The sequence below is a fragment of the Cavia porcellus genome, unplaced genomic scaffold (assembly GCF_034190915.1).
Source record: "Cavia porcellus strain 051 isolate PalLab524CR breed Dunkin Hartley unplaced genomic scaffold, mCavPor4.1 scaffold_7, whole genome shotgun sequence".
In the NCBI taxonomy this organism is placed as follows: Eukaryota; Metazoa; Chordata; class Mammalia; order Rodentia; family Caviidae; genus Cavia; species Cavia porcellus.
This window is the reverse complement of record NW_026947490.1, coordinates 48,824,313-48,837,867: the sequence shown is the minus strand read 5'-3', so window position 1 is coordinate 48,837,867 and position 13,555 is coordinate 48,824,313.

The following is a 13,555-nucleotide window of genomic DNA, read 5'->3' as shown; positions in this document are numbered from 1 at the left end:
AGAGCCTCCAGTGTGTGCCCGCCTTCCTCTGCTGGGAGAGGGTGCTGGGGAGAAGCCCCAGCCGCCGCCAGGTGAAAGCAGGAAGTGCCTGCTTTCCTGCCCAGCCCTGTGCATTAATGGGCTCCTCCAAGGCTAGAGGAAAAATTGCCTGCAAGGGTGATTTCTCATTTGGAAAGCCATTTCGGTACTGAAGTTCAGAAGATATCCTGAGATAGAGCAGGAATAAGAATTTCCTCTTCCCATTTGAACATATTCTTATTACACAGTTTTTTTTTTTTTTTTTTGTCTTTTTCCTTTTTATTGGTACCAGGGATTGAACTCACAACTGCCTGCTTTCAAGGCAGGCGCTTATGCCGCTGAGCTAAATCCCCAGCTCCCCATTTGAACATATTCTTTGTAATGCTGGGGATTGAACCATGCAAGGTAAGCAAATCCTCTACCATTGAGACACCCCAGCTTCCCTTTCCTACCATTTAAAATTTTTGAGACAGGGCCTGTAAGCTGCCTCGACCTGAGTAGCAGAGATCAGAGTCCTGTATCATCATGTCCAGCTAATTTGAACTTTTCTGCCTTTAAATTTCAGTTCCCCATCTACCCCAACTTGTACTCTATTAAAAGGACAAATAGAGTCCTCTGGTTTGCTTTTGCTTATTTGGAGGACAGAAACCCCTAAGAACTGAGGTCTCCTGCATCCCTACTGTCGCCCAGAACTGGAGCTTAAAAAATGGGCTAAGGCTTACAAAGGTTTTATCATGGAGCTATGCTCCCCCCCCCCCAAGAGACAGGGTCTCCTTAAATTGCCTAAACTGACCTTGAACTTTTGATCTTGCCACAGCCTCAATAGACAGTCATATAGGCATGTACCACCATAGCCAGTTTTAAGTTTTTAGTCAAGGATCTCAAAACCCGAGCTATCTGGTAAAGTTTGGTCATGTATTAGTAAAAGTTTCTCCAGGGGAAATAAGATAGTATTAAATGATAAGAGATTATGGAACGGTTCAGTGAGAATGAAGGTTTTAAAGTATGTTCTAGTTCTATGAAGAGGTTGAACAGCAGGGTGGGAGGGGACTGGGGAAGAGTGAAGCAGTGGTGGGTGATTGTTGCTCTGCTTTTGAGGTGATGAGCTCTCACCTGGTGGCTTGTGAGCACATCATCAGCTCTGGAGTTGAACCATCAAAACATTTGTAATGTTTATTTTTCACTGTTTTTTAAAATTCTGAAGTTCTGCTTGAAGAAAATTTGGACTCCCAGGGTAACTTTCAAAGTCTTCCTGACCCTGTAATCCCAGCACTCAGGAGGCTGAGGCAGGAGTATCAAGTTTGAGGCCTGGACTATACGGTGAGAACAAGAAAGATTGCAGGCCAGGCCTGACTGCAGTCCTTCAATTCTGCTTGAGAGGCTCAGGCAAGATTGCTGTGAGTTTGAGGCCAGTCTAGACTACGTAGACTCGACTCAAGAAAAAGTTATTTCAGATTAGTGATCGATTCTGTGTGTGTATGTGTGTGTGTGGGGGGACTAATCCTTAAACCCAGGAGCATTTTACCACTGAACTACATCCCTAGGTCTTATTTAAATTGTGAGGCTGGGTCTCACTAAGTAACCCAGGCTGGCCTTGAATCCCTGATTCTTCTGCCTCAGTCTTGGAAATAGCTGGGGTTACAGTGTGAGCCCCCAGGCCTGGTGATAGTTACCCTGTAGCTTAGCTTTCCCATATACCTGTGCTTGAAGAAAAATGACCGAGAAGTTGTCATTTCCCACACTAAAGGCAGATTTCGGTGAAGGGCAGTTCTATAGATTTTCCTGTTTCCTCTGGAATATGAAGCCATTCTGTCTAGGCAATTGACTGGTGAGGATGTGTTCTGTTTTTTTCTCCCTTCAGGTTGTATGAGGTGATGATTTGATGTGTATTGTGCCATGATTAGGGCACTTTCTAGCAAGCGTGAGACCTTAGGTTGGATTCCTAAAAAGAGGGAGGAAAGGTTAACAGCACCTCTGTTCTTTAGATGCACAGAAGTCCCTTTAAACAGTGTAGTTGTGCAACTCTTCAAGATCTAGTAGTTAAGGCCAAAGCAAGGGATGGTGGAGGAAAATGGACTTGGTATACGTCTGAGTGAGGGTCAGATTGGTCCAAGGCAATGGAGACAGTGTAACAAGAGGACAAAAAATACAATTTACTCTGAAAAAAAGTTTTAATTCTCAAGATCATCCCTGAGTAGTAGGGATTCAACCCAGGGCCTTTACACTGAGTTACAGCCCCAACCCTATTAGAGATAGGATCTCACTAAATTCCTAAATTGCTCAGGCTAGGCTTGAACTGTGATCCTTCTGCTCAGCCTCCCAAAGTGCTGGGATCACCACGCCTGGCTCTAGCCCTAAAAATCTGTTGTGCAGTGGAAGCTTCTGTTAAGTGTGAGCTTATTTAATAGCTACTATGACTGCGCCCATTTCACAGGTGGGGAAGAGGGTACTGACCTGCTATGGAACTTGCTAGTGGTGCCAGTGGGGTTGGGATGGCTGGGGAAGGAAGATGGGGTGCCCTGTGTCCTGCCCTCTGGCCCTGGGTAGAAAGGGATGGGGGAGGAGAGGCTGGACACTGTACAGAGGTGGCTGTGTGGGTGTTACAGGTTATAAGAGTAACGATGCCTGCTTGGGTTTCTCTGAAATGTACAAAATCTTCAGTCTGCTGCCCCTAGAAGGATCCTTAGATCATGGAAACTATTAAAATTTGAGGGTCTTGATAAAACGGAAGGCCTGGGTTTGGGATGTAGCTCCGTGGTAGGGTCCTTGCCTACCCTTGTGGGAGGCCCTGGGTTTGATCCCAGCATGGGGACAGGCTCGAGTGCCACCTTGTGGAGCTAAGGGCAAACCTCGGGGCATTTTTGACAGATGAATGAGGTTAACAGGTATGAATGGCAAGCAGTTAGGGGCAACTTCGGGCTGTCTTGGCGTCCATGATAAACTCCCTCTTACCAAGAGAATCTCCACAGTACTAAGTACAAAATTCTGCCTTCAAAAAAATCGATTTTGGCACAAAGTAGGAAAGCTGTAGAATATTCAGGGGCCTGGAGACCAGATGCAGTGTCAAATGTGAAGAGGGTTGTACACGTTCAGAAGAAATGATCTGGAAGGGAAGAGACCTACAACTGTACATAAACTTCTAAATAAAAATCAGTGTTAAAACGGAGTGTGGTGGTGCTTGCCTGTAATCCCAGCACTCAGGAGGCTGAGGAAGGAGGATCTTGGTGAGCTCAAAGCAAATTTAGACTACATAATGAGTTCAAGTCGAGCCTGGGCTACTTAATGAGACTTCTGCCTCAAAGAGAAAAAATAAAAACAAACCAAACAAAATAACCCCAAAATAAAAACACAAAAAAGCTCAATGTAGTGCCAAATACCTGTAATCCCAGCTGTCTAGAAGGCTAAGGTAAAAGGATACAAAGAATGAGTCCAGCCTGGGTAATATAGCAACTTAGTGAGATCCCATCTCAGAAAAACAAAAACAAAATGAGACAAAACCCAAAGCATGACTGATGCAGTCCAGTGAGAAGACTGGGCTCGATTCCCAGTACCAGTATGGCTGGCTTCAAGGAAGAAAATATGGGCCAAAGATGGACATCAAAAGATGTTGGTTATACTTCAGAACGTAGTTGTTGGGTGTGAGTGCATGCCTGTAGTTGTAGCCTTTGGGAGGCGGAGACAGGAGGATTACCTTCAGTTCAAGGCCAGCCTGGACTGCATGAGAACCTGTCTCTAAATAAATAAATAAATAAATTTAAAGAAAAAAGAACAATGCTCTTCACAGGCAGGAGGAGGGGTGTTGTGCAGTGAAAGGAATTCCAGTTTTGGATTTGATTCCAGAATGTTTTGTGAAATTGACAGTTTTATCTCAGCAACACTTTTCTCATCTGTATGATGTTGACAGTATGTGTCCCAGGAAGCCTTTTTTTTTTTGTAGTGGGAATTGAAATGTATATATTTATTTCAGGGTCTCCTTGAGCTCACTATGTAGCTCAGGCTGGCCTCAGCTTCCCAAATGCTGGGATTACAGGAATGTACCACCATGCTCGACTCCCAGCCCTATTCAAATTTTGAGACAGTTTTGCTAAGTCACTTACTAAATTGCCTACACTAAACTCAAACTTGCAGTCCTCCTGCCTCTGCCTCCTGAATCGTGGGATTACATGGGTGTGCCCTGAGTCCACTCCTGTGAAGTTTTAAAATATAAACGGTAAATCACTCATTGGCAAACTTTTTGTAAAGAGCAAGATAATTGCAGGGTGAGGTAGTGTGAAATGGTTTTGCTATATAGGTCAGGCAGCCTCAAACTAAGAGAATAAAGTTTTAAAAGTTTTTGAATTAGCTTCCTCTCTTTCTTTGTTTTTTGGTTCATATGGTTTCCCTCCATTCAACTATACAAATTGACTATTCTACAAGGAAAGCATCCATACACAATAAGCTTAGCTGTGCTCCAATAAAACCTCATTTAAGGAAATGAATTGTATGAGTTTCATATAATTTCCAAGTGTTATGAAGTTATTGATATTTTTCCAGTCAATTAAAATGCAAAAAATACTTTTAGGCCTCAAAATAAAGATGGAGTGACTCCATCCATGTATTTCCCTGAGGGGTAAATAATAATGATCGGTGTTCTATAGAGGCATCTTCCACTTTCGTAGGAGTCTGTGACCTCCTGACTTATCCCTTCTAGGAAAGGTCCTCCTTCTTTCCATGCACACTTTCTTTCTTTTTTTTTCTTTTTGGTACCAGGGATTGATCTCACAACTACATACTTGCGAAACAGGCATTTATGCTGCTGAGCTAAATCCGCAGCCCTCCATGCACACTTTCTATGGGACTTGCTTCCACTTTGGGCCACCGTTATCTAAGCAACTATACTTGTTTTTTTTTTTTTTAATTTTATTTAAGGAGAAAAAAAAACAGAAAAAGGGTACAAGTTGTACAGAATTTCAGAAAAAATAAACAGTAGGATAGCACTAGTTAATAGATTACATATTGTCATCTTAGATAGCTGTTCAAGTTACAAAATTAAAGCATATAAAGTGGACATTCAAACAGTGAGACTGCAAATAATTCTGTTCAAAGATCTAACAAAACTCAGTTATATGGTTATCTATCTTATACACTGAAATACACATGCAGTTATATCCTTTAGTGCACTTTCTTTTCTTCTCTTTTGTACAATGACAATTACACATTTTGGGTTTTATTACCCCCACAGTTCTTGTTACTTTTTTTGAAGAGAGTAAAACCAAATGTGACATAACAGAACAGAGTCAGTCAAATCAAAAGGATGAACATAATACATAATGTAAAAACAAAATACAAGGCGATCAACAATGGTTATCATAATGCCTCTTGCTACCTTAAAAAAATTGCTTATATCATCAGTTATAATAAAATTAAACAAAACAGTACAAAACAAAACCAATAAAACCAAAACACTGGAAACATTACAAGACTTCAAAAGAAGATAATAGTCAACCAGAATGGGCATCATAATGAATCTTACTGTCTTCACAGTTGTTGCCTATACTTTTGAACTTGGTAGTATCAAGCAAAACAGAATAGAGGAAAATCAGTCAAAACAAGATGGTGAAAGCAATACAGGGTTTCAAATCAAGTTAATAGGAAATCAAAGTGGGTTACTATAATATATCCTGTTACATTTTATTTATTCTTCCCTTAATTAAAAAGATAAAAATAAAAAAGTAAATAATAAAAAAAGGAGATTGAGATAGAGGGCATAACAACAAAACAGCGCAGGTCAAAACATAACCATTTAAGCAAAATAGTGTTTCACCACAAGATATCCCAACATGAAAGTAGTTACCATAATGTCTCTTTCCTTGAAATCTTTGAGTATAACTTCGTATACTGTAGCATCAAACATATCGGGCTGGGGATTTAGCTCAGCGGCATAAGCGCCTGCCTTGCAAGCAGGCCGTCGTGAGTTTGATCCCTGGTACCGATAAAAACGAAAAAGACAAAAAAAAAAAAGAAAACCAAACATATCAAGACAATGTAAAATCATTCAAGAGAATGACAGTATTACAGGGTATTTAGAACCAACTAACAGAAAATGAACAATGGTTTCTGTATAATCTCCTTGTCTATAAAAGTTTTTGTTTATATTATCACATATAATAAAATCCAATAAGATACAACCTGTTAAGACCGATGGAGATAGAAGAACAAAAGCTTGATGGGACTTCAAAACAAGATGATATTAAATCAGCACTAGCTATTATGATGTCTTGTTTTCTCCAAAATAGGTGTTCCTACCATCCAACCTTCTCTGCCTCATTTCTGTTGAGCTCTTTTTCTGTCATTAGTTGTCAGTTTGTCTTCTTCATTTTGCTTTCTGCTCCATTCATTGTGGCCTCTCTGTCACTGTGTCTGGAATCTTGGTATTTTTCTCTTTTAGAATGTCCTGCAGTATTCTCTGTAAAGTTGAATTGGTGGTTGCAAATTCCCCTAGTTCCTCTTTATCCTGGAAGCACCTTGTTTTTCCATCAATTTCTAGGGACAGTTGTGCAGGATATATCAATCTTGGCTGGAGGTTATTATCTTTCAAAGCTTGAATTATTTCCCCCCATGCTCTTCGTGATTTGATGGTTTGTGCCGCGAAATCTGCTGTAATTCTGATGGGTGTTCCCTTGTAAGTGATCTGTTTCTTGTCTCTGACAGCTTTTAATATTCTGTTCTTGTATTGAATTTCTGGAATTTTGATTATTATGGAATTTTGATTATTTCTTGAATTTTGATTATATGCCTGGGTGTAGCTCTGTTTGGGTTGTAGGTGGCTGGGGTCCTGTATGCTCATACATCTGAGTATCTTTATCTTTTGCTAAATTAGGGAAATTCTCCTGGATTATTTCTGTGAATAGCCTTTGTAGTTCATTTGTTTGTGTCCTTACTTCTTCTTTTACGTTCTTAATTCTTAAGTTATAGATCCTCATCATCTTCTAACCTTTGTTTTATTGCTGTTTGTTTCCTTGTTATTTTAAAGAAGTTTTTCATTTCATGCTCCCACATTACAAATCTGTCCTCCAGTTCAGATAATCTATCCTTAGTTTCTTTCAAGCTGTTATGCCAGCTTCAATAGAGTTTTTAGTTTCTGGTAATCTCTTTGAACCTGCTTCACGTATTCTATGTTTTCTCTATTTTCTCCATTAAACATTTCTCCCCTTTTTTTCTGTTCTTCCATTCTACCATCTGTTTTCTTCTTGAGCGGTGCTCAGCATTTCTCTAACTATTCTACTTGTGTCTTGCTTTACTTCATTAAATACTTCACTTTTGAACTCATCTATGAGGCTCTGGAGATATTGCTTTATGTCTATTGGTACCGTGTCTGATATTGCATGTTTTCTGTCCTCATTCTCCTTTGCCTTTACCTTTCCTGGATCAGTATTCCCAGGATTGGAGACTGAGGACCCTTTCTTGTTGCTTCCTCTTCCCATACTTTTTGTTCCTTCCATACAAGCATATATAGGAGGCCCAGTTTCTTTCTTTGTCAGTTACAGTTTGTTTGAATCATGCCAGCTAGGTGTTCCCGCCTACTGCAGTGTATTAGGGAGGCATAGACCTGGGCAGCCTATGCTGGGCCTGCCCCTCCTGGTCAACCTACTGAAGGCTTCCCTGCTAGGGTGCACCACCAGGCGCTGGGACCTGGTTTGGGCTAGCCTACTGGGTCTTATTCCATGGTGTCACCCAGGCCAAGCGCTCTCCACTAATTCCGCTTGAGAGGGGAATATGCGACTAAAGTCACTGCAGCATCCTGTTCCTGCTAGTCCGCCCAGTCCCAAAATGTCCTCTGTTGGAGCCTCCTAGTCTTTGGAAGGGTCCCCGTTCTGCTCACTCACCGCAGGTTGATGCAGGGCTCCCTGCCAGTCCTGCTCTCAACTCCATTCGCTGATTCCCACTCTCAGAGCTTTTTCGTGTCTCTCTCCCTGCTGTGCCGATTCAGACACAGCAGCAGCAGCAGGAAATTCAAATCACGGTTTCCAAAGTGTGGGTTCCAGCTTCTGCACAGAGATTTTATCTGTTCCTGTTATAGCACCGGGATTGCATTTGCAGTTGGTTTCTCTCAGCTTAGTTCATTCCCGGGTCAGCAGGATATATCTCCCCTTGCTTAGGACTCCTCATACCACACTATTCCTGGATTCTAAGCTGACTATGTTAGAGAGCCTCCATAGCTGCTGTTATCTATCTGCCATGTTCTCCTGGAGGCCCTATACTTGTAATCTCATTGGTTGCCCATAGTTTTGACCCACCTTGTGCCCACCCCTTTATTTTGTATTCACCTTGTGATTTTGCTCTACAAAAACTTCCTTTGAGGAGTGAGCTCCTGGGCAACCTGTTTTCTAAGTTTGCTCTTTTAGACAGGGGTGTCATTCCCTAAACAAAGTTTCCTACTCTTAACCCCCATTGTTCCTTAGAATTCATTCTTTGATTTTGGGGAACATGAACTGGGCATATTGGACACTTATCAGGTTGGGAGTCCAATTGAAGGTTCTGGTAACATCACCATGCCCAGCTTCAGAGATCAAACTAAACCCCAATCTGCCTCTACTGAGGTTACCAAACCATGATCTTTTATATCAACGAGAGCAACAGCAAGATTGACAGTTTGAGGCCACAGTGTACAGAAGAGCAAGACTCTGTCTCAAAACAGCAAAACAAAATAAAACGAGAAAAGTGAGTGGAAAGCTTCTCTAAAAAACCATTGCTGGCATCATCACTCTCTACAAAAAGCTCCAGAGGCATTTTGATAAGTTGGCAAATAAGAAAACCTATCATTGGGGGCCAGGGATTTAGCTCGGTGGCATAAGTGCGTGCCTTGCAAGTGCATGGTTGTGAGTTTGATCCCTGGTACTAAAAAAAAAAAAAAAAAAAAAAAAAAAAAAAAGAAATAAAGAAAAGAAAACCTATCATGGAAGTACATGTAGGATCAAAATTCCATGTTAAAAAAGCATTTCTCATGGTTGCAGGAGAAATCATCATATGCACTGAAAACATTCTTTGTCCTGAGACAAGGCCCCATGTTGTCGCCTTAGGCCTTAGGCATGTGGAATGGAAAGTAGTGCTAAGGGGTGGAGCTGGGAGGCGAGTGAGAGGGGGTGCAGGCTCGGCCACTGCATGTGTTCTGGCTTCATGGAGATGTACTGCGACACATGTGCAGAGAGGCCAGGGCATCCCTGAGATTCTCACGCAGAAGACTGTTTCTCTGGGTAGGACAGGAGAAACAGAAGACAGGTAGAAAGGAGGCAAGGAATTCCCGACTACGACTTGTGCTCTGTAAGAAGACTGCAACGTCTAGGCCTTCACTGAGGTCACCCAAGACAGCTCCCGGCTGACAGTCCTTGACTAGCTGTACACCTCTCCCCTATCAGATCAGTACTAAAAAACCATAAATTAATTCGGTTAAGAAAGCAGGACGAGGAGCCTGAGATAAGGACTGTCTCAGTGCCAACAGTTCTTGGCCAGATTTACATTCCTTCCCCACCAGACTCATCATTAGAAGGCCATAAACTGGCCAATTAAGAGAGTAAACAAAAGGTTGAGAGAATCCAGAGAATGTTTAAATTACCTGTAAAGCAAAGAAAAGCAAAGCAAAACCAGCAGACATGCTTGCCAGTGAACTGGTGTTCTTGATGGGGGTGGGTAGATGGGCATTTTTTCCTTAGCTTTTCACTGTCTCAAGAAAAGTATAAATGCACTCAGTTCCAAAGTGTAATGTGTCTCCTTTCTCTGAGCCCCCAACTCCTCTCTTGAGTATGTGCTATATGCACTGTCTTTGCCAAATAAACCCTATTTGTTCTTTTTCTGGCGCATCCTGAAAATTCTTTTGCTATGACTGCAGTCAGTGAGCCTGCTACAGTGTGGAGGGTTAAGTCTGGGAACTCTCAAACCCAGCCCAGTAACATCTCTAGCTTTGTGGACTGCCGCATTCACCCTGTTCTTTGCATTACTGGTCAGTTTGTCCACACTGTCCAGAATGACCAGCTCCCTTGCTGAACAGACTGACAGGCACATGAGAAAGCTTTTGGCCTATATCAGGCTGTTACCAAGTCTGTGGGTGCTAAAATCTACAAATCAAATGCTCAAAGAGAGAAATTCATTTATTTGGAAACCAGAAACTCAAGGCTGGATTTGTTATAAAAATTACAGGAAGCCATTGTTTTGGACTAAGCTCCTGTACCAGGCCCCAGCAGACCAGGCTAAAAATAAAAATGGAGTCACTTACGCAAAGTTTTACCAAGCAGAAACTAAGCTGTTGTCTGACCTGAGAAATCAGGACAGAGATACCAGCCAAATTTCCCAACAGACCAATTTCAATTGACTTGATAATGAAATTAGTCTTCACACAAAAGAAATAACTTGACACGAGGTGATGTCAACCAATGAGTTATCTTTCTGTTGTTCTGTTTCCATGTCCTTATTTTAAAAGAAAATTAACCCGTGTATCTATTCAAGGAGTGGAGGAAGCCTCACAGAATCTGCAGAATGGCAATTTGGAAATGACGTACTGGCTTTTGCTTTTTTTGTGTGTTTGTTTCTGCTTTCTTCAGCCTTTCACTAAAACCAACTTTTTTCCATTATGCATGGATAGATTTTTCCTTGTGGGTTTTTTTGCTGGGCTAGAACCCGGAACATTTATAATGTGACATTCCCATTGCTTTAAACCTTTTTGTTTTTTTGAGATAGGGTCTTACTACGCCATTAAATTGCCCAGGATGGACTCAAACTTGTGATCCCCTGATTCAGCCTTCCAGAGTCTGGGATTACAGGAGTGTGCCTGGCTTGTTTTTATTTTTATTTTTATTTTTCATCTAGAGAAGGGGTAGAATATTTAGTAGCTAGGTAAAAGTCAATGCAAAGGCATAAACAACTTCCGATACAGGTCTTGTAACTACATGTACTACCACGAGGTGGAGTTAGACCTTGCTGGCAAGGCATTTGGAAGCAGTGGCATTAGGTTATAATATGCTGGAGAGGCTGGGGATTTAGCTCAGCGGCATAAGCGCCTGCCTTGCAAGCAGGTAGTCATGAATTCGATCCCCGATAAAAAACAAACAAACAAACAAACAAAAATATGCTGGAGATACAATTAAGTAGGAGGGGTTAAAAATAGCTTTACTTACCTGGGAAAAATTGAAAAGCATATGAATGTACTCTATTTGCTAGCCTGTGGGGAAGCAAGCACTCTCATATATTGTTTGAAGGAGTTAAAAATGTTACAACTCTGATGGAGAACAGTTTGGCAGTGTCTTAACAATATTGCATATGCATTCAACAGTTGACCTGGCAACCTATGTCTAGAATTTACCCTGAAGATATACCTATAAGAATAGCAAAACACGTACACACAGTCAGTTCATTGAAGCATTATTTATAATTGCAACGTATTAGGAACAATTTAAAAATGCTCATACATAGAAAAAACAGTATAGTATTATGCAGCTGCACAAAATAGTACAGAACAGCTCTACAAACTAATCCGAGATACTTTCCAGGGTGTATTGTTAAGTGAGGAAAGGCAAAGCTATCTTTTTGGAAGAAAGGAAGATGTGATGTTGCACAGCTGTAATCCTAGCATCTTGGGAAGCTGAGGCAGGAAGATTGCAAGTTCAAGTTATATCTGGGCAATTTAGTGACTAATCAAGACCCTGTCTCAAAGCAAAAAATAAAAAAAGAGGCTGGGGATGTATCTTAGTATGAAAGCCCAGGTTCCAATCCCTAGTACTGGGGTGTGTGGGTATAGGGTGGGCGGGAAGAAAAGATAAAAGAGGGGGAAACAGGAAAGCACACTGTGTCTTTGTAGAAACAAACACAAGAAGGAGAATTACAAAACTCATAAAATCAGCTGTCTATAAGAGGTAAGCAAGAGCATAGTAAAAAAGTTACATGATGGATTCTCAATTTTCTATATCATTTTGCTTAGATTTTTTTCCTGTACGAGGCAAGCATTGTATCATGGAGTGCTTGCCTAACATTCTGTCTAGTTTTAATTTCATTTTTGTTTCATTTGGGACAGAGTCTCACTATGTAGTGCAGGCTAATTTTGAACTCCCTGCGTAGCCCAGGCTGACCTCAAACCCACAGCAGTCGCCCGAGTGCTGGGATTACAAGTGTGTGCTGCCATGCTGTGTTCTTGGTGTCTTGAACAAAAAGCTAGACAAAACCTGTGAGGTTTTTCATTTATTAAAGGTGGGAAAAAAAGTGAGCTCTTCAGAGAGAGAGAGAGAGAGAGACAGACAGACAGACAGACAGACACACAGAGAGACACAGAGGCTGAGAAAGCTGGTTAACAGCAGACATCCTGGGTATCGCCCATTCTTCAGGCTGACCTCAGATCTAGGCTGTCCCGTCAGAAAGCTGCCTGGCTATATGCAGGAGGAACTAAAGACAGTACTTTCTGATTGGTCCCAGGTGCAGGGCCTAGGAACTGTCTTCCGTGCATGTGTCCTGGATCCTTGGTTGACAGGTCATGCGTGCCTTCTCACCAGGCAGTTGTCCACACCCTAGACATATCTTGGGGCCCAGGTGTGTGCCTGACAGCCAACATTTCAAGATGTCGACACACGAACTTCCCCAAGGACATAAGCATAGTCTCCACTTAGCTGTTCTCAACCAGGGCTGCTGCTACCAAAGGCCAACATCAGCCCCCCACCCCGTCCACCTTGAAAAAGGCATCCTCTCTGGGCTCTGAGCCTGGTTCCCCCCCCCCCCCCCCCGACTGCCCCACTGTCTCTCAAATGTGCACTGCAATAATTTTCCTTCTTTGGATTCATGCACCTCGGAAAAAAAAAAAGAAAAAAAAATTTCCTTCTGCAGTCACTCAACTCTTGGCAAATTCTCTTTTACAATTTGGGGATCTCCTTAAGAAAGGTAACACAGCTAGGCATGGTGGCAAAACCCTGAAATTTAAGCCTCTTTAATATCAAAGTGACTCTGTCTCTGACCATTTTAAAAGAAATTTTTCAGTGAAAGGTAAAATCATAAGTCTTACACGGATGTAAAAATGAACATAGGTTAGAGATGTTTATTTGACTCATACAAGAGAATCACTTTTCTTGGTGGCGCATGCCTGTGATCTAAGCTCTTGGGATGATGGAGGGGGAAGGATTGCTGGGTTGTATAGCAAGACCTGTCTCAAAACAAAACAAAACAAAACAAAACAAACAAAACAGAGAATCAAACAGATGTAATAACTAATTAAATGAAAACTAAGCACAAATTCTATGGAGAGGAAAAGCCTGGTGAAGTGAATTGTAAATGGGAGGAAAAATTGTTTTTTGGCTGGGAGGAGGATGAGGGTGAGATTCTGTATGGTAGTCACAGAATTTGGGTTATCCATTACTTTCTATTTAAAATACTTCAAGGAAGTAAGGCAAGAGTGCATGTTTAAAATCCTGATTTCCCTGTCTGTTTTCTGCTTATTTAAAAAATTTCTTCTATCTTCTTTTTTCTGGAATCTCCTGGCTGTGCCAAAATGTTACTAGGTAGCTCCTTCTAAAAGTGGCTCACCGGT